Source organism: Sapajus apella, unplaced genomic scaffold (assembly GCF_009761245.1).
Source record: "Sapajus apella isolate SASKATOON/1434 unplaced genomic scaffold, GSC_monkey_1.0 scaffold223, whole genome shotgun sequence".
In the NCBI taxonomy this organism is placed as follows: domain Eukaryota; kingdom Metazoa; phylum Chordata; class Mammalia; order Primates; family Cebidae; genus Sapajus; species Sapajus apella.
This window is the reverse complement of record NW_022437163.1, coordinates 650,200-674,532: the sequence shown is the minus strand read 5'-3', so window position 1 is coordinate 674,532 and position 24,333 is coordinate 650,200.

Below are 24,333 nucleotides of genomic sequence, written 5' to 3'. Positions count from 1 at the left end.
TGGGAGGTGGGTAGCTAGGGGAGAGATAGCAGGGGTGGGGAGGTTGGGGAGGGATAACATTGAAAGAAATGCCTGATGTCAGTGACGGGAGGATGGAGGCAGCAAACCACCATGGCATGTGTGTACCTATGCAACAATCCTACAAGTTTTACACATGTACTCCAGAATTTAAAGTAGAATAATATATATATATATATATATATATATATATTAAAATAAAAGAAAGAAATTTAAATGCTCTTCTAAGTTCTGCATGAAGACTGCAATTTCAATAATTACCAAAGTAAGGGTTATACAAGCAATTACTTACACTGAACCATCATATCATTGAAATAACCATTTGAATAAGCTCAGTAGGTTATTCCTGAAAGTGCAAATGTGTCTTTTAAAAATAATCCATCTAAATGAATTTTCAGGCAAATCTGCTACCATTCAATGCCCTAAAAACACCCATGAAAAATCCTCACATTGAAGACCAACAGTTCTATATCAAGGTTATATTATCACCTTATCCTTCTTATTCACACTCCAAAAGATACCTAAGTTTTACAGGTTAGGTAATAAAAAATGAAGTCTTTCTCAACATTTTGGTCTGGATGATTCTTGGCTATGAGGTCACCCAGGCACCGTAGGCTGCTCAGTGGCATCCACGACCATGAGTCATCGGATGCCAAAGTAAACACCCTCCAGCTGTGTGAACAAAAATGTCTGCCCACATTACCAAAGTCCCCGGGGGCAAAACTGCCCTTGTTTGAGAACCACTGCCATAAGGGGAAACAGTGTCCACCCCCTGTGAGTATGGGGCAAGCCCTCCCTGGTTCTGAAACACGTCTCCTAGTAAAAGAGAATGGAAAGACTGGATGTTTCTATGAAAACATTCATGAGAAAGACTGGAGTTAGGTTGGGAAGTGAGGACACCCATAATCTTCTCTCTCCTTCCTCAAATCCACATAAACGACAGAGGCCTAGAAGAAATCCCAAACATAGCTGGGAAACAGGGGCATGAAGGCCACTGATGAAACACAGCACTGAGGTCCCTTGAGCAGCAGAAGAGATTAATCAGCATGACTGAGTGAAGCCTGGAAGGGTAGAGAGGGCTGCGAGAGGGGGCGCGAACCCGTCAAGGCACCAGGCAGTGGGCACAGGCAGACGGCAGGGCTCCTGGCTAATCCCGCCCATCAAAACTTAACTACTTCCCAAGAATGTTACAAAAACACAAAAATACGCAGCACCCAGAAAGGTGAAAATTCACAGGGAAATTCTGTAACACTAAATGCCTGTAGGAGAAAAGTCTCACATTACTGACTTCAGCTTTAACCCTTAAAAAACCTGAAAAAGAAGAGCAAATTAAAATCAAAGTGAATGAAAGAAAGGCAATCATAAAGACCAGGACAGACATGAGTGAAGCAGGGAATATAAACACAACAATGAAAATCAATGAAGCCAAAAGAAAGGAAACCAGGACACTGAAGAGGTATCTGCACGCCCATGTTTCCTGCAGCTCTATTTACAACAGCCAAGATCGGGAATCAACCTAAGTATCCAACCACAGAGGAATGGATAAAGAAAATGTGGTGCACATACACAGTGGAGTACATACTTTTTTATGCAGCCATAAAAAAGAATGAGATCAACAATGGGAAAAGGATTCCCTGTTTAATAAATGGTGTTGGGAAAACTGGCTATCCATGTGCAGAAAGCAGAAACTGGACCCCTTCCTGACACCTTACACTAAAATTAACTCCAGATGGATTAAAGACTTAAACATAAGACCTAACACCATAAAAACCCTAGAAGAAAATCTAGGCAAAACCATTCAGGACATAGGCGTAGGCAAGGACTTCATGACCAAAACACCAAAAGCATTGGCAACAAAAGCCAACATAGGCAAATGGGACCTAATCAAACTCCACAGCCTCTGCACAGCAAAAGAAGTCATTAGAGTGAATCGGCAACCAACAGAATGGGAACAAATTTTTGCAATCTACCCATCTGACAAAGGGCTGATATCCAGAATCTACAAAAAACTAAAACAGATTTACAAGAAAAAAAACAAACAAGCACATTCAAAAGTGGGCAAAGGATATGAACAGACACTTCTCAAAAGAAGACATACGTGAGGCCAACAAACATATGAAAAAATGCTCATCATCACTGGTCATCAGAGAAATGCAAATCAAAACTACATTGAGATACCGTCTCACACCAGCTAGAATGGTGATCATTAAAAAATCTGGAGACAACAGATGCTGGAGAGGATGCGGAGAAATAGGAACACTTTTACACTGTTGGTGGGAGTGTAAATTAGTTCAACCATTGTGGAAGACAGTGTGGCGATTCCTCAAGGACCTAGAAATAGAAATTCCATTTGACCCAGCAATCCCATTACTGGGTATATATCCAAAGGATTATAAATCATTCTACTATAAGGACACGTGCACACAAATGTTCATTGCAGCACAGTTTACAATAGCAAAGACCTGGAACCAACCCAAATGCCCATCGATGATAGACTGGACAGGGAAAATATGGCACATATACACCATGGAATACTATGCAGCCATCAAAAACAATGAATTCCTGTCCTTTGTAGGGACATGGATGAACCTGGAAGTCATCATTCTCAGCAAACTGACACAGGAGCAGAAAATCAAACACTGTATGTTCTCACTCATAGGCAGGTGTTGAACAATGAGAACACATGGACACAGGGAGGGGAGCACTACACAATGGGGTCTGTTGGAGAGAAATAGGGGAGATACAGCGGGGGATGGGGAGTTGGGGGGGGATGGCATGGGGAGAAATGCCAGATATAGGTGAGGGGGAGGAAGACAGCAAATCACACTGCCACGTGGGAACCTATGCAACAATCTTGCATGTTCTTCACATGTACCCCAAAACCTAAAATGCAATAAAAAAAAAGAATGAGGTCCTGTCATTTGAACAACATGGATGGAACTGGAGTTCATTATGTTAGTGGAGTAAGCTGGGCACGGAAATGAACACGGCATGTTCTCAATTATTTGTGGGAGTAAAAATTAAAACACTGAACTCATGGAGACAGAGAATAGAAGGATGGTTACCAGGGTAATGGAGGTTAAGAGGGACTGGTTAACATGTACAAAAACAGAGTGAATAAAATACAGTGTTTGATAGCATAACAGGGTGACTACAGTCAACAATAATTTCTTGTACATTTAAAAATAACTAAAAGAGGATAATTGGATTGTTTATAACACAAGATAAGTGCTTGAGATGATGGATACCTTCTTTATCCTGATGTGATTATCATGAATTGCATGCCAGTATCAAAATACCCCAAGTACCCCACAAATACATACACCAACTATGTACCCACAATAATTAAATATTAAAAAGAAAAGGAAACCAAAACTTGGTTCATTGATAAAATCAATAAAATGGATAAACCTCAGACTGAAGAGGAAGAAAAGCAAATTAGCAACATCTGGAATGAGGGAGATGATGTCATCACAGATAATAAGGGGAAATGATGAACTTTGTGCCAACAATGTTGAGACTTACCATTTCTCAGTGAGTGGGGGATGTTTTGCCCACAGGACTTGGTGGTGCTGAACACTGCCTGGCACTCACTGCTTGAGGGAGGTGTGGCTGTCTCTGGGCAGAGGCCAGCTGCTGTGGAATGGCCTCCACGCCCGGGAAAACCCACAACAGAGAACCCTCGAATCCCAAATGCCAACTGTGGTGCCTATTCTCCTAAAGGTATACAGCTTCCCATGGAAAACTCCACCCTCCCAAGGTAGAATCTGACAGAAAAACCTCATTCAGCAGCTGTGTGGCTGAACCACAGGCACGTGGGTCTCAGGCGTCCATGGCACGTGTCTGTCCTGATGGCCATGCAGCAGCAGAGACCCTGCAGATGGTTCTGTGGGCTCATTTTGGGGACAGTGAGGGCAGAGGAAGAGCCCTCCTCTGGCTGGGTTTGCAGTGAGTTAGGGGGGTTTCTTCAAGCCGGCTCCTGCAGGATATAATTGGTATCTGACCTGCACCTTGAGCCAACATAGGGTTCTGCTTGTCCTGCAGCCAGAAGACCTCGCTCCAGAGACCACCATAGAGGTGGGGAGGTCCTTCTCAAAATATCTGTCTCTTGTCCCTCATGCCCTGCGGCTTCCATCGCCCTCAGGGAGTGAGGTGCCAGGGGATACGCGGGGTGCTCAGTGAGTTGTGGCTAGAGGCTGAGCTGGCTGTGCCACTAGACCAGTGAGCAGAAAGGAAGCAGGTGTGACCACATCCCTGGTGCAGGAGAGGCTCTGCTGCTGATGAGGCCAGCGTCTCTGGCCCCAGGGTCCCTGAATAGCTAGCACTACCACACCTACCAGACAAAGCCTGCAGCAAATGGCAGTGACCAGTGACCCCACACAGGCAGATCCACAGGAGGTCAGCACTCGTCTTCACCAGAGGGAAAGGCTCGGAGCCAGGAATGGGGCCAGGACAAGGGGAACACACATGGGGGTGGGGACAGGTGTCATGAACACTGGGTCCTCAAACAACAAAAGCTGCCTGTAGCACTGCTGTGTCTTGTAGATATTTACATAGGAAAACTAAGCCAATACGCACCCCATTCCTGCAGGGAACCTTGGCAGCATCTCAATCAAGATGGGCTGTGCTGAACCAGAGAAAGAACAATGTGCCCGGGCACGCCTGCAATCCCAGCACTGTGGGAGCCGAGGCGAAGAGATCGCTTGAACCCAGGAGTTCAAGACCAGCCTGGGCAACATGGCAAAACCCCATCTCTACAAAAACTACAAATATTAGCTGGGCGTGGTGGAAAACACAGGGGCTGAGGTGGGAGGATCACATGAGCCCAGGAGGTTGAGGCTGCAGTGAGCCAGGACAGCACACCGCATTCCAGCTTGAGTGACAGAGGGACAAAAGAATAAGAAAGAAGGATGAAGAAACAAGAAAGAGGAGGAAGAGGAAGAAAGAAGGAAGAAGGAACCTCGTCCCAGGATCCTTTAGGAATTACAGGATGTGACGAATGAGACTGCAGCTTCCCCTGTAGTATAAAGCCACGCGGGATTCCATCCTCTAAGGGATATCTGTGCCTCATGGGAGCTGCCATGGTTATCACACAACAGAATGAAAGGACAGCTGGGCGGATGGACCCAGGCCACAGACTCCACTCCGGATGAACGGCCTCCCTGCACTTCTGACAGCTCCCCGAGCTGCTAATGACCCCTTCCCAAAGTGCAAGACAAAACAAAAACAAACATCAACAACAGAAAGGATCTGATCAACATCTCTGGCAGCTGGAAGCAGGTGCCACAGCTACATCCTGACACCCAAACATCCCTATTGGGGTGCGTGTCCCAGGAAGGGCTCTGTACAGAGCTCTGGGATCTGTTCTGTTGAGTCCCATGCTGCTGGAGCTGGTGGAGGCTAAAACCTCTTTACCCAGCCTCGTCAAGGGTCTGTGGGATGCCTGATACCCTTTTCAACAAGTTATTTTCTGTTTAAACACACCAGAGTGAGTCTTACTTTGCAATTAAGCACCCTAACTAATTTACAGGACAAATACCAATTGCCCCTTGCTGGTTACAGGGAGTTTCAATGGAGAGCTGACAAGTGCACTATGGACTATCTTTTCCAATCAGAAGGGAAAGCAAATATCGAAAAATAATAATAAATGCGAGCTTGGCTTACAACGCTTCAGAAGCTGCACACAGAGCTCCCGAAACCCCAGCACAAGAGCTGCCTGTTCCGGGGCGAGGGGCAACTTGGTCTGGCAGCCTGAAGTCAACACCACCTTCTGAGGGTACCAAGTAGGTACAGCAAGGGTTGGAGCCCTAAGCCAGGGCGTGTGAAGCTGCCACCAAGTGAGATGGAAAAGAAGGAAAGAAACAGAAGGAGGTGGCAGGGCAGTGGCAGCAGCACGGCCCACCCGAAATTCAGACCTTTCCATCAGTGCGAAGCTCTTCTGGAATAAGAAATAAGATTGTATTATACTTAATCCTCTCTTCCCTTCCACAAATCACACAAAATGCCATCTCCATGACTGTGCTTCGCCCACTGGCACTGGGGCAGGTAAAGTGACAGAACCCCCCACTCAGATCTGCTCTTTGTGGGTCTGGGGGCTGCAGAGGGGGGCACAGCCGCTGGACAGTCCCTGCAGCACCCCGGCAGTGGTCACTGTGGCATCCGCAGCCCTGGATGCTGCTATCCGAAGGCTGTGTCCTGGGTCACCAGGCCCAGGCCTCTGGACGTGCACTCCTATTTCCCTCCACACACAAAGCCCCACACACCACCAGATTCCACAGAAAAGCTCTTTGAAAGCCTCTGGAAAATAATTCAGATTGCCATTGGAAAAGCTGCACTCCGGTGGTATCGGGGGACAATTCGCAGTCACACGGACGCTGGGTGAAGGCACGGGTTCATTCGGAGCACATGCGGCGGCCTGGCCCTGCTCCTACCCCTCAGGCCTCCCCGACTTCGCAACGTTCTCGCACCACTGCCAGTGGTACAGAGCAGCAAGCCCTGCGCACGTGAGAAGTCTGCGTACAGGGCTCTGGCTGAAACTGCGAGCAGTGCTTGCAGCCTCGCGGCTTCTGCCCCAGGAACCCTGGCCCCCGCCCGGCCTTACCACACTCGCTGCCTGGCTCCTTCTGGGCGGCCAGCGCCCGGCCAGGCCCGTCATCCCTCACCCCTCCCTGGGCAGAGCACCCATCACAGCAGGCAGTAAGCAAATGCTAGGTAGGGACGCGGGACGGACACACACAGGAAGCCAGAGCGAGGTGACACTGTACCTGAGCAGTCCCCATTGTGGCTGGGCCGGGCGCAGGCAGAGGGTTCGCAGCCGAGAGGGATGCCGCGCAGGGCTAGGGCCAAGCCTCGGATGGCGGGAAAGCCTAGGTGAGGAACGGACAGAAATGGGGAAAATGTGATAAAAAGGGCAAATAACCTTCCCCGTGGGGGGAAAAAAAAGCATGGAATGCATATTAAAAAGTGAGACTAAGCAATCATTAATCAGCTGAAACCGTATATAAAAATCACCACCAGGCGTTTGTGCATCAGATCACGGAGTGGCATGCTATGTACGTGGATCCAGGATGTATGACCGTGGAAACTACTATTTCCATTCCAAAACAGGATTTAAAATGATAATAAAATAGGTTTAACCATTTTGAAATACTGAACCAAAGAGAAATAGGAAAACCGTACTTTAAGTCAGGAGTTATGATGATTCCTTAGATAATTTGGTGATAAAATGGCATTTGCGAACTCGGTCCAGTTCTGCAAAGAACCAAGCAGCTTCCAGAAAACAAAAAAGCCGTACCAGAGAATATTAATAATTGATCATTTTCTTTCCAGGAGACAAAAATGCTATATACCCAGATGAAATTCAGTATAGCATGTTTTTTAAAAGAAGGTGCTAATACATACATTTTCATAAATTACAAAATTCCCTGCTCATTTTCTCCACTGCATATGCATGCATGAAATTATTATTACCCACCAGAAATGAATCAAATGAAGTGTGTTTTTTTAGGAGATACTAGGTTTATAAAGTTACACTGGAAACTTACGCCACTCTTTTCTTGTCACTGAGCTGGTGTGATTGAAAAACACTCTCCTACATACGCTTTATATGCCTTAAAAACTATGATCATGTTATATGAATTTTTCTGAAGGTCAGGGCTGCTGAGCATTGCCTGCTATCCGCTGAAAATTGGTTGTTACCAAAATCTCTGACCAAGCATCAATCTGATGATCAGTTACTTAATGCCATGTAATTACTTTCAAATGTAAAATCCTAATAAGGTAAGAAAATTAGCTGACTTTCATTGTAGAAAGTACATTTGGGAAATATTCATTATAAAATAATATACAACCTGAAAATCAACCGTTGGTTTCTTGTAACCAGTTAATATACCTTATGCGATTGTCAGTCTAAATTGCATATTCATTTCCAGGCACTTACTGTTAAACTCTCTACCTTTCTAGAATTTACATTCTGCCCTTCAAGGAGCCTTATCCATTTGCTACTAATATATCAACATTTCTCCATATCAGTAGAGACAGAACTAAATCTTTCCCTGCACTGAAGAATCATAATTAGCCCCATGAATCTTTAACCATTGGGCATTTGGGTTATTTCCACTTTTCCCATTTCCTAAGAATTCTGCATAGATTTTTTAATGCTTCTCATTATGTGAGTTTACGCAGAACAGGTTTCTAGACAGAATTATTGAGTCAAAAGATATGCACATTATTAACCCAAAACACTACCAAAACATTGGTTTCCATCTACACTGCCACATATTGACAATCTTCTTGCTTTTACCACTGATGGAAAAAAATAATTTATTGCTGTTTTCCTCGACTCTGGGGATATTTTAATGTGGTTACTGAGCAAACAAATTTCTGTGTAAACCATTCCTTGATTTTTTTCTTTTTGGGGATACATTTTTCATTACTTTCGAGAAACTCTTTACATATGTCAGATGCTTATCTATTCTATCGGTTGCAAATATTTTTTCAGTTTGTCATTCGCCTGTTAGCTTCATTAATGATATCTTTCAACAGCTTAGAAGGGTTTCATATGCATGTATCCAAATCTATCAGTTCCTTCCTTCATGGGTTCTGTGATTTAAAAGATCTTCCCAATTCTACACATTTTTTTTTTTTTTTTTTTTTTTTGAGACAGAGTCTGTCTCTGTTGCCCAGGCTGGAGTGCAATAGCACAATCTCAGCTCACTGCAACCTCCACCTCCCCGGTTCATGTGATTCTCCTGCCTCAGCCTCCTGAGTAGCTAGGATTACAGGCGCCCATCACCACGCCCAGTAATTTCTGTATTTTTAGTAGAGATGGCATTTCACCAGATTGGCCAGGCTGGTCTCATACTCCTGATTTCAGGTGATCCACCCTCCTTGGCCTCCCAAAGTGCTGGGATTACAAGCGTGAGCCACCGTGCCTGGCCCCAGTTCTACAATTTAAAAAACATATTGTACTTGCCGGGTGCGGTGGCTCATGCCTGTAATCCCAGCACTTTGGGAGGCCAAGGCGAGTGGATCACGAGGTCAAGAGATCGAGACCATCCTGGTCAACATGGTGAAACCCTGTCTCTACTAAAAATACAAAAATTAGCCAGGCATGGTGGCACATGCCTGTAGTCCCAGCTACTCAGGAGGCTGAGGCAGGAGAATTGCTTGAACCCAGGAGGCAGAGGTGGAGGTTGTGGTGAACAGAGATTGCGCCACTGCACTCCAGCCTGGGTAACAAGAGTGAAGCTCCGTCTCAAAAAATAAAAAAATAAAATAAAAAAATAAAACCACATATTGTACTACATTTTCTGTTAGACTTTCCATAACTATCTTTAATGATTACAGATTTAACGTATTTGAAACTTAATTTCGAGTTGTGTGGTGAAAATGAATTTTTCTCCAATGGATAACCAATTATCCCAACAAATTTATTGCCTAATCCATATTTTCCAGAATAACTTGAAAATGCCACTCACATAAAAGAGATTGTTCTACAGACTGATTTACCTCCTATAGTACTGGTGTGTTTCTCTTAGTAGATAAGAACTCTCACGATTCAGATTTTTCTTTAACAGCCTTTACTGAACAATTTTCTGAATTTGTTCTTATAGGTTAATGTCATTACCACTTAATCAACTCCCCTATTCCCACCTTCATTACCAGTCCAAACAGGAAAGGGTTCCCACGGAAATTATGTAAGTCACACCCCCAATCCCACTTACATGAAGTGCTGCATTTCCATGCCAAGTCAGCCACACAAGCACCCTCCATACCAAGTACTTGGTGATGTTTTACATCCCTCCCAAGTGTTTTATTGTTTTTCCCTGTAAATCTTACACATTCCTGTTTCATTCCAAGATACGTTGTGAGATTTATTCTTTCTGAGAATGGGCCTATTTTTCCATGGGAACCCTTTCCTGTTTGGATTGGTAATGAAGGCAAGAACAAGGGAGTTGATTAAGTGATAATGAAGTTAACCTATAAGAACAAATTCACAGGATTGTTCAATAAAGGATGTTAGAGAAAAATCTGAACTGTGACATTTCTTGTCTACTAAGAGAAACACACTAGTGCTACTTTATCATACACAGTGTGGTTAATGATTTTCATTCACTCCTCTAGTATTTGTTCTCCAAGCTCAACGTTACTAATTATCTTACAGGTTTTGTATAGTCTCTAACATTTTCCAATGAAAATAAGTCTCTTCATTCCTGCTGTCTTTTCTTATATATTTTCCCAAGATAATAGAGGCTTCAAAAGAAATGAAATAATAGTAATAACTGTGGCATTGCCATTTGGCTTGACGTTTCAGCATTTCTCCACATGCTACTGTGCTTGTTGTTACATTTCTGATTATACCTTTACCCGTTTCAAGAAACTTTCTTGCCATTTCTGTTTCACTTAGAATTTTATCATAGGTGGCCGCTATATTGCTTAAAAGTCTTACAATATCTTTAATATAATCATGAGGCTTTCTGGTTTTTAATATGTTTATCTTATGCATTACTACATAGAGATACTATTATTAAAATAGTATTGCACTTACAAGGCAAAGCTTATGCTCATACTCAACCTCTAACTAGATTCAATTGGCTAATATTTGGGGTAGGAAATTTATGTATTCTTAAAAAGGTCAGCCCTTTCCTGCAATAGTTATCAAATTCTGGATTCAGTCATTAAATGAAAGTGATACTTATTAGTCTGAAATAACATAAAATGATCAGTTCCTAAAATGTTGTATAGAATTTACCTATAAAATATGAGTCAATTCTTCTTATAAAGAGAGATCTATGAAAATTTTTAATTTTTCCATGGTTACTGCTCCGTTAAATTTTTCTAACTTTTGTTGAATCAATTTATGTCATTTATAGTCACCAAGAAAACCAGTCATTTCATCTTGATTTTCAAATTTCTCAGCAAAGATTTCTACAGATGATATTCTGTTTCTCCTAACTTTATGATTCTATCACATTTTTCACTATTTTCTTGAATTTCTCTTTATTTTCTTTATAAATCTTGCCATAAGTTTCCTATTCTCATGTTTGCACATGTTTAATCAGTAGAGAGACTTAAGACAGCACATAGGAGGCAGAACTACCTTGCAGCTCCCTCTCGGATGGACAGAGCAGCATGTGGAGACTCACGTCATGAACTTTCGCCCCAAGAAATACAGAAGGAACATACTAGGAAAGCCGAAAGAATCCACAGACCCTTTGAAGGAAGTGGATTACCGCTGCAGGCTCCCTGAGATGCCAAAACAGTGAGTCAGCGCTTTCTCAATGGGGAGGCCAGTGGTCCAGGGAAAGCTCCAAGGAAAGTTCTCAGGGGGTTACTGACTGCCTGGAAATAGACTCAGTGCTATTGGTAGGGCATGGCGGGAGTGAGACCAACCTTTAGGATGGCGGGCTGTGTGTGAGTGAGGTGAAGTCTGTCACTGCCAGCTTTCCCCTACTTCCCTAGCAATGACTCAGCAGAGGCAGCCATAGTCCCCCTCAGAATGTAACTGAGAATGTAACTCCATTGGCCTGGGAATCATCCCCCCATCGGCCTGGGAATCATCCCACAATCCCTCACAGTAGCTGCAGGCAGCCCGCCCAGGAGAGACTGACCTCAGACATACCTATCCCTGTCCCCCACCTGTTGGTCTTTGTCTACCCACTCTGGTAGCTGAAGACAAAGGTCATAATATCTTGGGAGCTCTACAGCCCTGCCCACCACCTGAGAAACCTGTCCCCGCTGTGGGACCACAGCTGATGCACTCTTAAAAGCGCCACCTTCTGGCTGGAGGCCAACCATCACAAGACTATCACAGTAAAAAAGTACAACCAAGGACACTCAAAGAGTCCACTTCATTCCCCTGCTCCTTCTGCCAGAGCAGGTACTGGTAACCACATCTGCAAGACTTGAAGACAAATCACATCACAGGACTCTTTACAGACACTCCCCAGTAGCAGCCTGGAGCCTGGTAGCTCCACTAAGTGGTTAGACCCAGGAGAGCAAAAGCAATCACTACAGTTTAGTTCTCAGGAAGCCACATACCTAGGGGAATGGGGAGAACACCACATCAAGGGAGCACCCTGTGGAAGAAAAGAGTCTGAACAGCAGCCCTTGAATCCCAGATCTTCCCTCTGACATAGCCTACCCTAGTGAGAAGGAACCAGAAAAACAATTCTGGTAACAGGATAAAATAAGCTTCTTTAACACCCCCAAAAGATCTTTTAGCTCACCAGCAATGGATCCAAACCAAGACAAAATCTCTGAATTGCCAGAAAAAGAATTCAGGTTGATTATTAAGCTAATCAAGGAGGCACCAGAGAAAGGTGAACTCCAACTTAAAAAAATGAAAAACATCATATAGGATATGAAAGAAAACTTATTCAGTGAAATAGATAGCATAAATAAAAAACAATCATAACTTCTGGAAATCAAATACAAACTTAAAGAATGCAAAATGCATTGGACAGTCTCAGCAATAGAATCAAACAAGCTGAAGAACGAACTTCAGAGCTTAAAGACAAGGCTTTCAAATTAACCCAATCCATCCAAGACAAAAAAAAAAGAGAGAGAGTTTTAAATATGAACAAAGCCTTTAAGAAGTTTGGGACTATGTTAAATGTCCAAACCTAAGAATAACTGAGGTTTCCAAGGAAGAAGAGAAATCTAACAGTTTGGAAAACATATTTAAGGGAACAGTCAAGGAAAACTTCCTGGCTTTGCTAGAAATCAGACATCCAAATACAAGAAGCTCAAAGGATACCTGGGAAATACGTGGCAAAAAGATCATTGTCGAGGCACAAAGTCATCAGGCTATCCAAGGTAAAGACAAAGGAAACAATTTTAAGAGCTGTGAGGCAAAAGCATCAGGTAATCTATAAAGGAAAACCTATCAGGTTAACAGCAGATTTCTAAGCAGAAACCCTGGAAGCTAGAAAGGACCGGGGTCCTATTTTTAGCCTCCTTAAACGAAACAATTATCAGCAAGAATTTTGTATCCAGTGAAACTAGCTTCATAAATGAAGGAAAGATGCACTCTTTTTCAGATTAAAAAATGCTGAGAAAATTCCCCACTACCAAGCCAGCACTATAAGAATTGCTACAAGGAGCTCTAAATCTTGAAATAAATCATTGAAATACCCCAAAATAGAATCCCTTAAAGTATAAATCTCACAGGACCTATTACATACAACAATAAAACAATTAAAAAAACAAGGTATTCAGGCAACAAATACCATGATGCATGGAATAGTACCTCACATCGAAATAGTAACATTGAATGTAAATGGCCTAAATGCTCCACTTAAAAGATATGGAATGGTAGAATGGATAAGAATTCACCAACCAAATTTCTGCTGTCCTCGTGAGACTTGCCTAACACATAAGGACACATATAAACTTAAAATAGGGAAAAAAAAATTCCATGCAAATGGACATCAAAAGCCAGCTGGAGTAACAATTCTTATATCAGACAAAACAAACTTTACAGCAACAGCAGTTTAAAAAACAAAGAGGGGTATTATATACTGATAAAAGGACTAGTCCAACAGAAAAATATCAAAATTCTAAATATATATGTACTTAATATTGAAGCTCTAATATTTATAAAATAATTACTACTATATCTAAGAAATGAGATAGATGAAAACACAATAATAGTGGGGGACTTTAATACTTCACTAAAAACACTAGACAGTTCATCAAGACAGAAAGTCAACAAAGAAACAATGGACTGAAACTATACCTTACAACAAACGGACTTAAAAGATATTTACAAAACGTTCCATCCAACAACTGCAGAATATGCATTCAATTCATCGGCATATGTAACATCCTCCAAGACAGACCATATGATAGGCCACAAAACAAGTCTCAGTAAATTGAAGAAACTCAAAATTATATCAAGTACTCTCTCAGAACACAGTGCAATAAAGTTGGAAACCTCAAAGTCATTCAAATACATGGAAATTAAATAACCTGCTCCTGAATGACTGTTGGGTTAAAAATGAAATCAAGATGGAAATTAACATTAATTCTGTGACTAAATGATAATAGTGACATAACCTATCAAAACCTCTAGGACACAGCAAAAGCAGTGCCAAGAGGAAAGTGCATAGCATTAAATGGTTACATCAAAAGTCTGAAAGAGTGCAAATAAACAATCTAAGATCATGCCTCATGGAACTAGAGAAACAAGAATAATCCAAACCCAAACCAAACCCAAACCCAGCAGAAGTAAAGAAATAAGAACAGAGCAGAACTAAATAAAATTGAAACAAACAAAAGCCACAATACAAAAGATAAAACAAAAACTGGTTCTTTGAAAAGAGAAAATTGATAGGCCATTAGCGAGATTAACCAGGAAAAGATCCAAATAAGCTCAATTAGAAACAAAACGGAAGATATTATAACAGATAACACAGAATTTCAAAAGATTATTCAAGGCTACTATGAACATCTTTATGTACATAAACTAGAAAACCTAGAGGAGATGGATAAATTGCTGGAAATATACAACCCTCCTAGATTAAACCAGGAAGATACGGAATCTCTGAACAGACCAACAACAAGCAGCAAGATTGAAATGGTAATAAAATAATTGCCAACAAAAAAAGTCCAGGACCGGACAGATTCACAGCTGAATTCTATTAGACATTCAAAGAAGAATTGTACCAATCATTTTGACACTATTACAAAAGACAGAGAAAAGGAATCCTTCCTAAATCGTTCTATGAAGCCAGTATCACACTAATTCCAAAACCACGGAAGGACATAACAACAACAAACACAGATCATTATCCCTTATGAACATAGATGCAAAAATCCTCAACAAAATACTAGCGAACTAAATCCCACAGCATATCAAAAAGATAATCCACCATAATCAAGTGGATTTCATACCAGGTATGCAGGGATGGTTTAATACATGTAAGTCAATACCACATAAACAGAATTAACAACAAAAAACCTATGATCATCTCAATAGATGCAGAAAAAGCATTTGACAAAATCTAATATTGTTTTATCATTAAAACCCTCACCAAAATCTGCATAGAAGGGACATTCCTTAAGGTAACAAAAGCCATCTATGACAAACCCACAGCTAACATTATACTAAATGGGGAAAGTTGAAAGCATTACTCCTGAGAACAAGAACGCAACAAGAATGCCCACGGTCACCGCTTCTATTCAACATAGTACTGAAAGTCCTAGCCAGAGCAATCTGACAAGAGATATAAATAAAGGGCATCCAAATTGGTAAAGAGGAAGTCAAACTGCCACTGTTTGTTGACGATATGATCATATATCTAGAAACCCCTAAAGACTCATCCAGAAAGCTCCTAGAAATGGTAAATAAATTCAGCAAAGTTTCAGGATATGAAATTAATGCAGTAGCCCTGCTATACACCAACAGTGACCAAGCTGAGAATCAAATTAAGAACTAAACCCCTTTCACAATAGCTTCAAAAAAATAAAATAAAATAAAACACTTGGGAATATACCTAACCAAAAATGTGAAAGACCTCTACAAGGAAAACTACAAAACACTGCTAAAAGAAATCACAGATGACACAAACAAACAGAAACACATGCACATGGATGGGTAGCATCAATATTGTGAAATTGACTATATTGCCGTAAGCAACCTACAAATTCAATGCAATTCCCATCAAAATACCACCATCGTTCTTCCCAGAATTAGAAAAAACAATTCTGAAATGCATGTGGAACCAAAAAAGCCCACATAGCCATAGCATGACTAAGCAAAAATAACAAATCTGGAGGCATCACACTACCTGATTTCAAACTATACTATAAGGCCACAGTCACCAAAACAGCAAGGTCCTGGTATAAAAATAGGCACATAGACCAATGGAACAGAATAGAGAACCCAGAAATAAACCCAAATACAGCCAGCTGATCTTCGACAAAGCAAAGTAGGGAAAGGGCAGCCTACTCAACAAATAATTGGCAAGCGACATATAGAAGTATGAAACTGGATCCTCATCTCTCACCTTATACAAAAATCAACTCAAGATGGATGATTAAACATAAGACTAGAAACTATAAAAATTCTAGAACATTGGAAAACCTTTCTAGACATTGGCTTAGACAAAGACTTCATGCCCAAGAACCCAAAAGAAAATGCAGCAAAAACAAAGATGAGACTTAATTAAACTATAAAGCTTCTGCATAGCAAGAGAAATAATCAGCAGAGTTAACAGCCAACCCACAGAGAGGGAGAAAATCTTGACAATCTATACATTCAACAAAGGACTAATATCCAGAATCTACAACGAACTCAAACAAAGCAGGAAAAAAAAAACAATCCCATCAGAAAGTAGGCTAAGGATACAAACAGAAAATTCTCAAAAGAAGACACACAACTGGCCAACAAGCATATGAAAAAATGCTCAACATCACTAATTATTAGGGAAATGCAAATTAAAATGACAATGCAATACCACCTCACTCCTACAAGAATGGGCATAAACAAAAAAATCAAAAAATAATAAATGTTGGTATGCATACGGTGAAAAGGAAACATTTTTTCACTGTTGGTGGGAATGTAAACTAGTACAACCACTATGAAAAACAGTGTGGAGATTCCTTAAAGAACTAAAAGTAGATCTACTGTTTGACCCAGCAATCCCACTACTAGGTATCCACCCAGAGGAAAAGAAGTCATTATATAAAAAAGATAAAGTGGATTAAGAAAATGTAGTACATATATACCATGGAATACTACTGAGCCATAAAAAGGAATGAACTAACAGCATTTGCAGCAACCTGGATGGAACTGGAGACTACTATTCTAAGTGCAGTCACTCAGGAATGGAAAACTAAACATTGTATGTTCTCACTCATATGTGGGAGCTAAGCTGTGAGGACACAAAGGCGTAGGAATGATACACTGGACTCTGGGGATTCAAGGGAAAGGATGGGATTGCTGAAGGATAAAAGACTACACATTGGATACAGTGTGCACTGTTCTCAGGTGATGGGTGCACCAACATCTCAGAAATCTCAAACATAAAGAACATATTCATGTAATCAAACACCACCTGTTCCCCAAAAAACCTATTAAAGTAAAAAATTAAACAATAATAAACAGCAGACAACTCAATGTTGTATTTATTCTAATCTGAGAATCTTGGTTTTTAATATTTAAGTTTCATCCACTCACATTTATTGTGATTAATAATAAATTGGAACTTATTTTGATGCACTGTTTCATGTTTGTTAATTTATGTTTTTCTTTGTGCTTTTTTTCCGTTTTCCTGGCTTACACAGACAGGAATTTTACTTTCTACTTTTTCAGTGCCCATACATTTTACTTCTACCTTTAAAATTTTAGCATATGCAATTATATATGCACATTTTCCTATAAAGTCACTAATTAATCAGTGTTTCTAGCAGCCTCTTGAATAAAAGAACTTCAGCACATGTCCCTTCCCTCCAGGCTCACACCTCCTTCACCCTCACCCTGCTCTGAGATTGCTATGTATAATATCAGGGACAGTTTTGTGTTAAACAAAGACATAGTGTATCACCAACTATAAATTTAATATCTACATATTAATTAATACCTGAATTACTTATGTTTCTTTGATCACTTTGCTAACATCCTTCTATGTTCATTTTCCTCGTGCTCAAAAGTATTCTTTTGTATTTTCTTGCCTTTCTTTCCATACAGCCTCTGTGAATTTGCCAAGTCTGAAAATGTCTTTATTTGCCCTCAATATCAAATGATGGGTATGCTAGGAATAGAATTCAAGACATTCAATAGATATCTTCAAGAATCTATTATTATTGTTAAGGCATTATTTACCAATCTATAAGCAATTTCTGTTTTCTTTATCAAGTTGTTTAGTATTTTGTTCTTATCCTTGACACAGTGAAATTTTACAATTATATGTCGGGATATGGAATTTGTCTTTATTTCTGCCTAGTAGGTGATACAATGTATCTATCTGAAAAGACTTTTCCTGAATTTGGGGAAATTGTTTGACATTTTTAATCTCAAATATTGATTGATCACTGTGATGGTCTGAAAGTGTCTCCAAAATGCACATGCTAAAACTTAATAGCCAATATGATGGTATTAAGAGGTGGGGCCTTTGGGAGATGACTAACTCATGAGGGCAAAGCCGCCACTGATGGGATTAAGGGCCTCATAAAAGGGTTTGAGGGAGTAGGGTGTTCTGCTCCTCTGCCAAGTGAGGACACAGCACTCCTCCCTTGAGAGGACATAGCCACAGGGCAGCCACCTTGCAGCAGACCCCAAACCTGCTGTACCTTGGCTATGGACTCCCAGCCTCCAGAAGTGTGAGAAAAAAACTCCTGCTGCTTATAAATAAACCAGTCTCAAGTATTCAGTTGTAGCAGTACACAGGGACTAAGACACTCACCTTTCTATTATCTCCTGCTTTAGCTTCTAATGGATCTATTTTTTGCTCTTCAGATATATCTACTCTGTTAACTGTGGTTTCTCATGTTCTCTCTTTTTATGCTTAACACTAGGAAATTTCTTTAGCTTAATCTTATAGTTCATCAATTTTTCTTCAGTTATATCTGATCTCTAAGTATCTACTGAGTTTTCATTTCAAGGGCTATAATGTTCATAGTATTTCTAATTGGTCATTTGACAAAACTGCCCATTCTTGTTTTATAGGCGTTCCACACAGCATACTGGTTTAAAACATGGGACCTGAATTAGGGTCTGAATCCGGGATCCAGCCCTTGCTAGTAATACAGCCTCTGAACGTAGTTTCATAAAGTCTCCATTCCTGTTTCCTAATGTGCAAATGAAAATAATAAGATTTGCCTCATGTGCCATTTGTAAGGATTAAATGAATTATTCAGGCAAAGTCCTCAGAACATGAACAGAAATGTTCTAACAGTTCAACTAGTGTTGCAAACATGGTACATGGAGCCGAGTGTGTGCTTCGATCTTACGCACTACACAGTTAACTCAGTCATAAAAACTCAGGTGTTATAACATCTATTCCACTTTTCACGGCCTCTACTACTTATGAGGGAAAAATAAACTAACTGTGATTCTAAAACTCTTCCTTTTTTAATGGCATCTTGCTCTTACTTTACAGAAGAAATCTGAAACCTCCCTTTAAAGACACATTTTCTGAGTTCTTTCCAGTCCCTCTGTTAAGCTTATTTTAATAGGAGGGCACCATTAAAGTTAAGATTCAGTATGCTTTCTCCTTTAAGGGGATGATTCCCTTTAGCTGTCTTATACTTTCATTGTCTATTCGTCCTCATCACTACACACAGAGCAGACAGGAGTCCCAGAGCATGTGACAGGGGAACACTGACAGGCAGATAGCTGTTGTGCAGGATAAAAGGCATCTCACTGATTATCTGCTGGGGAAATGTGGAGCCTCAATCAGTGGAGGGAGAAAGAACCCCAGATTCTTCAGCTCTTCTGGGAATGCAGAGCTGGGGAAAGGGGGAACTGCCCCCACTTTTGTGCTAGAGAAAAAGTTCAGAACAGTAGCCCCTGGAGGAGAATTCAGCCAGCAGCATCAGAGAGTATCTAGGCCCTCACCTCCTATAAAACACGCAGTACAATTTCCATATCACTTTACCTTCCTATTTATTCCTCAGTTTTGAAAATAAAATAATAGGTTTTAAGAAATGTAAGACACATGCACACCTCAAGGGTGCCAGGAAGAGCAGGGCTCATGTTCTATTTCACATGGGGCATCTTTTTCTAATAAAAAGAAACAAGATGACATAGAATCAACCTTCCAAATTACAACATAATATTTTCCGTAATAAAAAATTACAAGAGGAATAAAAAATACAAGCGTTTATATGAATATAGACACTTTATCAAATATGCCCCATCTAATTTATATCCATAAATACTGTAACTAACAATCCAAAATGTCTCAGCTTTTTGAGTTCTTTTTCCTCCTAAAAAGGAAATATAAACCATTAGGGTAGCCAAGAGATAACAGCAACTACAGATCACAATATGTTTTTTGTCTTGGCCATATAATGCGGTGAGAAAATATAGCAATGCATGTTCCATTTTGTTGGCTGAAAGGTATTCTTGAGTGAAAATAATATAAAATTTAGAATGTCTTCTATTATAGCTAAGTAGCAGCTATGACAAAACATACCAGGGTATTATCAAAAATTACACGTGTTCTATTACCACATTTTGCCACTTACACGACACACAGCCATCGACCATTTCTCATTTGAGAATCAGAGATTCTCTACCAATGATTTTAAACTCATAAATGTATTCAAAAGCACTATTAACCTAATCAATACCTAAATACTTTAAGAAGAATTTTACTACGGGTGTATTAGCATAACTGTTCTTGTGCCTGGAATTCAGCTGCTCCAATGCTCCAAAGCTGAACATTGTAATTTTGATCTGATTTCTCAACTCCATTTAAACACTTAGTTCCTGTAGGCCGTCTGATTGCTCATCTGTTATCCCCGTCCTTATCAAAGCTTTGATTAAATCTCAGCACATCAAATGCAAGGATCTGTAGCTGATAATTTCATCTATCTGATTAGTTTATAATATATTACTCTATAATTATAGATTTAATTGAAATGTCAAAGGCATCTCATTATCAGCAAAAGAAATCATTCTCGAAACTACGTTCTCTAATGACACTGCCTTTGCCACAAAATGCCACACCTGATTTCTCCCAAGCTCAACACAGCCACCCTTTCTTCAGTTCCCCATTCCTCTTGGGAAGAACTCCTGAGTCCACTGCTGAGAGTCTGGCAGAGGGCAAGGCAGGAGGGAAAGGCCAGGCCCAAGAGGCTGGAAGGCGGTGACTTCCCACGAACACCGAAGCTAACTCCACTTTCCTCACCACCTCTCACAGCAGTCAGGACATACCACGGGACAAGCATACCCACTGCCATAGGTACAAGGTCACACAGAAGGTCAGGGGCTTCACGTCCAGGTGGCCTTCGAACCCCCGAGCTGCAGCACCAACTCCTCCCTGTGTCTCCTGCCTGCTGGCCCAGCTCGCAGATTTCAGACTCACCAGCCCCCAAATTGTGCAAGTCAATCCCTTGCAAAAAGTCCTCCTCTTTTTCCCTCCTTCTTGGAGAGGTGGAGGAGCACACACATCCTACCGATCCCATTTCTGTGGAGAACCTCAACCAGTACAGACTTCGGCAGAAGTCCGGAAGCACCGCCACCCCATGTCCTTCCGAACCTCCGCCCGGGGCTGATCACATTGTGTTTGACGGAGAGGAAATGAAAAGGCAATTCACACTTGCCCAACAGTAAAGGCAACTCACTGGCTCACGGGAAGGCAAAGCGCAGAAACTCAGAGTCACTTTGGGTCCAGGGCTCAGTGAAGCCATGGTTGATTTTCACCGCTTCCCCTTGTATCCTGTGAGGGGAGCTTCATCCGAAAGCTGGTGGCCTCTCACGATGGCAGGAGGGCTGGCAGGGCCCCCAGAGAGTTCCTGCTCATTCCACGGAAAGGGAGCGATCTGCACTCCCAGAAGCTGTCTCAGAGAAGGGAGGAAACCTCTTTCCCAGAAACCCCTTTTCCAGCTTCACAGACTTGAATCAGGTTACTTGCCCACACCCACAGGCAGGATGACAGAGTGAGCTTCTCCAGAACACCCAGGCTGCAAGGGAACAAACACACAGAAATCGGGATCACGACCGAGAAAGTGAAGAGGAAAGTCTGGGAGACAACAGCGGTGACTTTGACACGGCGGCCGTCCAGGCTCACAGCCTCAAGTTCACCCTCTCCATACATCCTTCCTTTCCCAACAGGCATCATAGCCGGACAACCAACCACAGCTACATCCAGATGTCAACACTGGCAAAGGACCGCCTAATCAAGGTTTGCAATTCCATATAAACACATGTCCCTAAGGAACATAACTGCATTACTGAAGACAAGAAGTGTGTCAGACAGAAGTGGAGTTCTGGCGTGTGCTGGCATAGCGGGAACACAGCCACACAGATGAAGGAACTGATTCATAAATCACTGCCAGCTATTTTTCTTCCTCCTCTGTTCTCAGTTTAAGAACCCGCTGATAAACAAGTTGGACAAGAAAACTCAATTATACCTTTTTATAGTTCATTATCATGTTAAAAATGGCAACAGAATTTAGTAAACAATTGTTAGAAAAAATTGCAACATGGCCTATCTCATAAATAAGGATTACAGAAAAATAATTTACTGTGTAATGAAGTTTCATTTATAGAATGTACTTCAGAAACAATAGGTGGCAACGAGCTTTGTGTGAAATCCCATTATCAGAGTATTAGGCACTTACAACTTCATATCTGCAATTGTTTTAAAATCACTCTATTGCCACGAGCATAAAATGTGTAATGGTGTGTACCAGATAAACTCCTCCATTTTTTCCTTAATATTTTAATTAATAACTAAAACGATATGAAACAGCATTTCAGTACAGAATGCATTTTGAGCAGCATTAAATTGTCAAGTATTGCAAGAATCAGTAAAATTGGGGAAATCAAAAGACAGAGGAGAGCTGCAAAGATGAGAAGTTGAGACGGGAAACAGCATAAGCGTCACAGTGGAAAGTCCACGTTTCAGAGAGAGAGGGGTGAGGAGGAGCTGGGACTTGAAGACCACAGGTCACAAACAGTCATTAGAAAGGGACTGAGAGGGGCGTAAGCTCACGCCTGCAATCGTGCTGGTGGGCGAAAGGAGGAGTCAGAGCAGATCGTCAGGTCCGAAGTTAGTCCTGAGCTGAGGGCCCCGAACGCAGTCCAGGCCTTGGCTAAGACATCACAAACCAAGGAGAAATCTGCACCGGAGCACACCATGCTTCTGGGTGAGTCAGAGCCAGATGGAGAGCACAACGGTGCGCCCCGTGACAAATCCCAGAGAACAAACAGTGACAAAGAAATAGAGAATACTTGTCACTCCTAGGACACCAAGAGAATGGCAGCACTTCCCTTTCCTCTGGCCAAACCCACTCCAAAGCCGGGGTAGGTGAAGTCTTCAGCCAGTCACCTCACACAAAGGAGGTAAGTTCACATGAAAACATCATCTCTGTTCCTTACCAATTTCAGTCAGGTTGACTCGTATTCGTAGATAGATTGTAACTTGTGTAAAAAGAAGACATTTCATCTGTAATTTTATGGTTTTTTCTAATGCCATGCTGTCAAGTAACCACTTCAAACTAGACAGACTCATGCTGAGTAAATGGTAAGCTATAAAATCTGGGCTGCATGAAATTAGCCACAAAAAAAACTGTCAGAGAGTACTCACCCTAAACACATTACTGATGACGTATTTCCTTAGCCGTCAAAATTTAGAACAAAATAAATGGCCTAGGTAAAAGTCAAAAGATTACTAGGCAAAATTTAAAATAATGAGAAAGAACCCTAAATGAAAATAATTGTCTGTAAACCAATTTGGACATTAAAGGTGTTTCAATAGTAAATCACTAAAATGTGCCCACGTGCTAATACAGAGGATGTAAATAACATCTGAAGAAGCAATCAATGGCCAGGCAGGGTGGCTCACACCTATAATCTTACCACTTTGGGAGGCCGAGGCAGGCCGATCACTTGAGGCCAGGCCAGACCAGCCTGGCCAACATGGGAAAACCCTGTCTCTACTAAAAATGCAAAAATTAGCCAGGCATGGAAATACACACCTGTAATCTCAGCTACTTGAGAGGCTGAGGCAAGAGAATCTCTCGAACCCAAGAAGCAGAGGTTGCAGTGAGCCAAGATCATACTACTGCACTCCAGCCTTGGTGACAGAGTGAGACTCCATCTCAGGAAAATAAAAAAGAAGAGGAAGCAATTATCATTGAATGTGAAAGGTACCAAGTACCTAGGGTTACATACAAGAGTTACTACTGGCTAAACAAGTATTTCTTTCAGAGTGTTAGCACACTGTTTAAAAACCTAGGGTGGGTGTCTCCTGCAAGCCTGAGGTGGGTTGGCTGGGGGGCTGCCCTGAGATGACCCACACACCTGTGCCCCTCAGCACTACCATCTACCCTGGGCACTGCCCCTCAGCACTGCCGTCCACCCTGGGTACTGCCCCTAAACTCTACCATCCACACTGGGCACTGCCCCTCAGCACTGCCATCCACCCTGGGCACTGCCCCTCAGCACTGCCATCCACCCTGGGCAGTGCCCCTCAGCACTGCCATCCACCCTGAGCACTGCCCCTCAGCACTGCCGTCCACCCTGGCCACTGCCCCTCAGCACTGCCGTCCAACCTGGACACTGCACCTCAGCACAGCCGTCCACCCTGGTCACTGCCCCTCAGCACTGCCGTCCACCCTGGGCACTGCCCCTCAGCA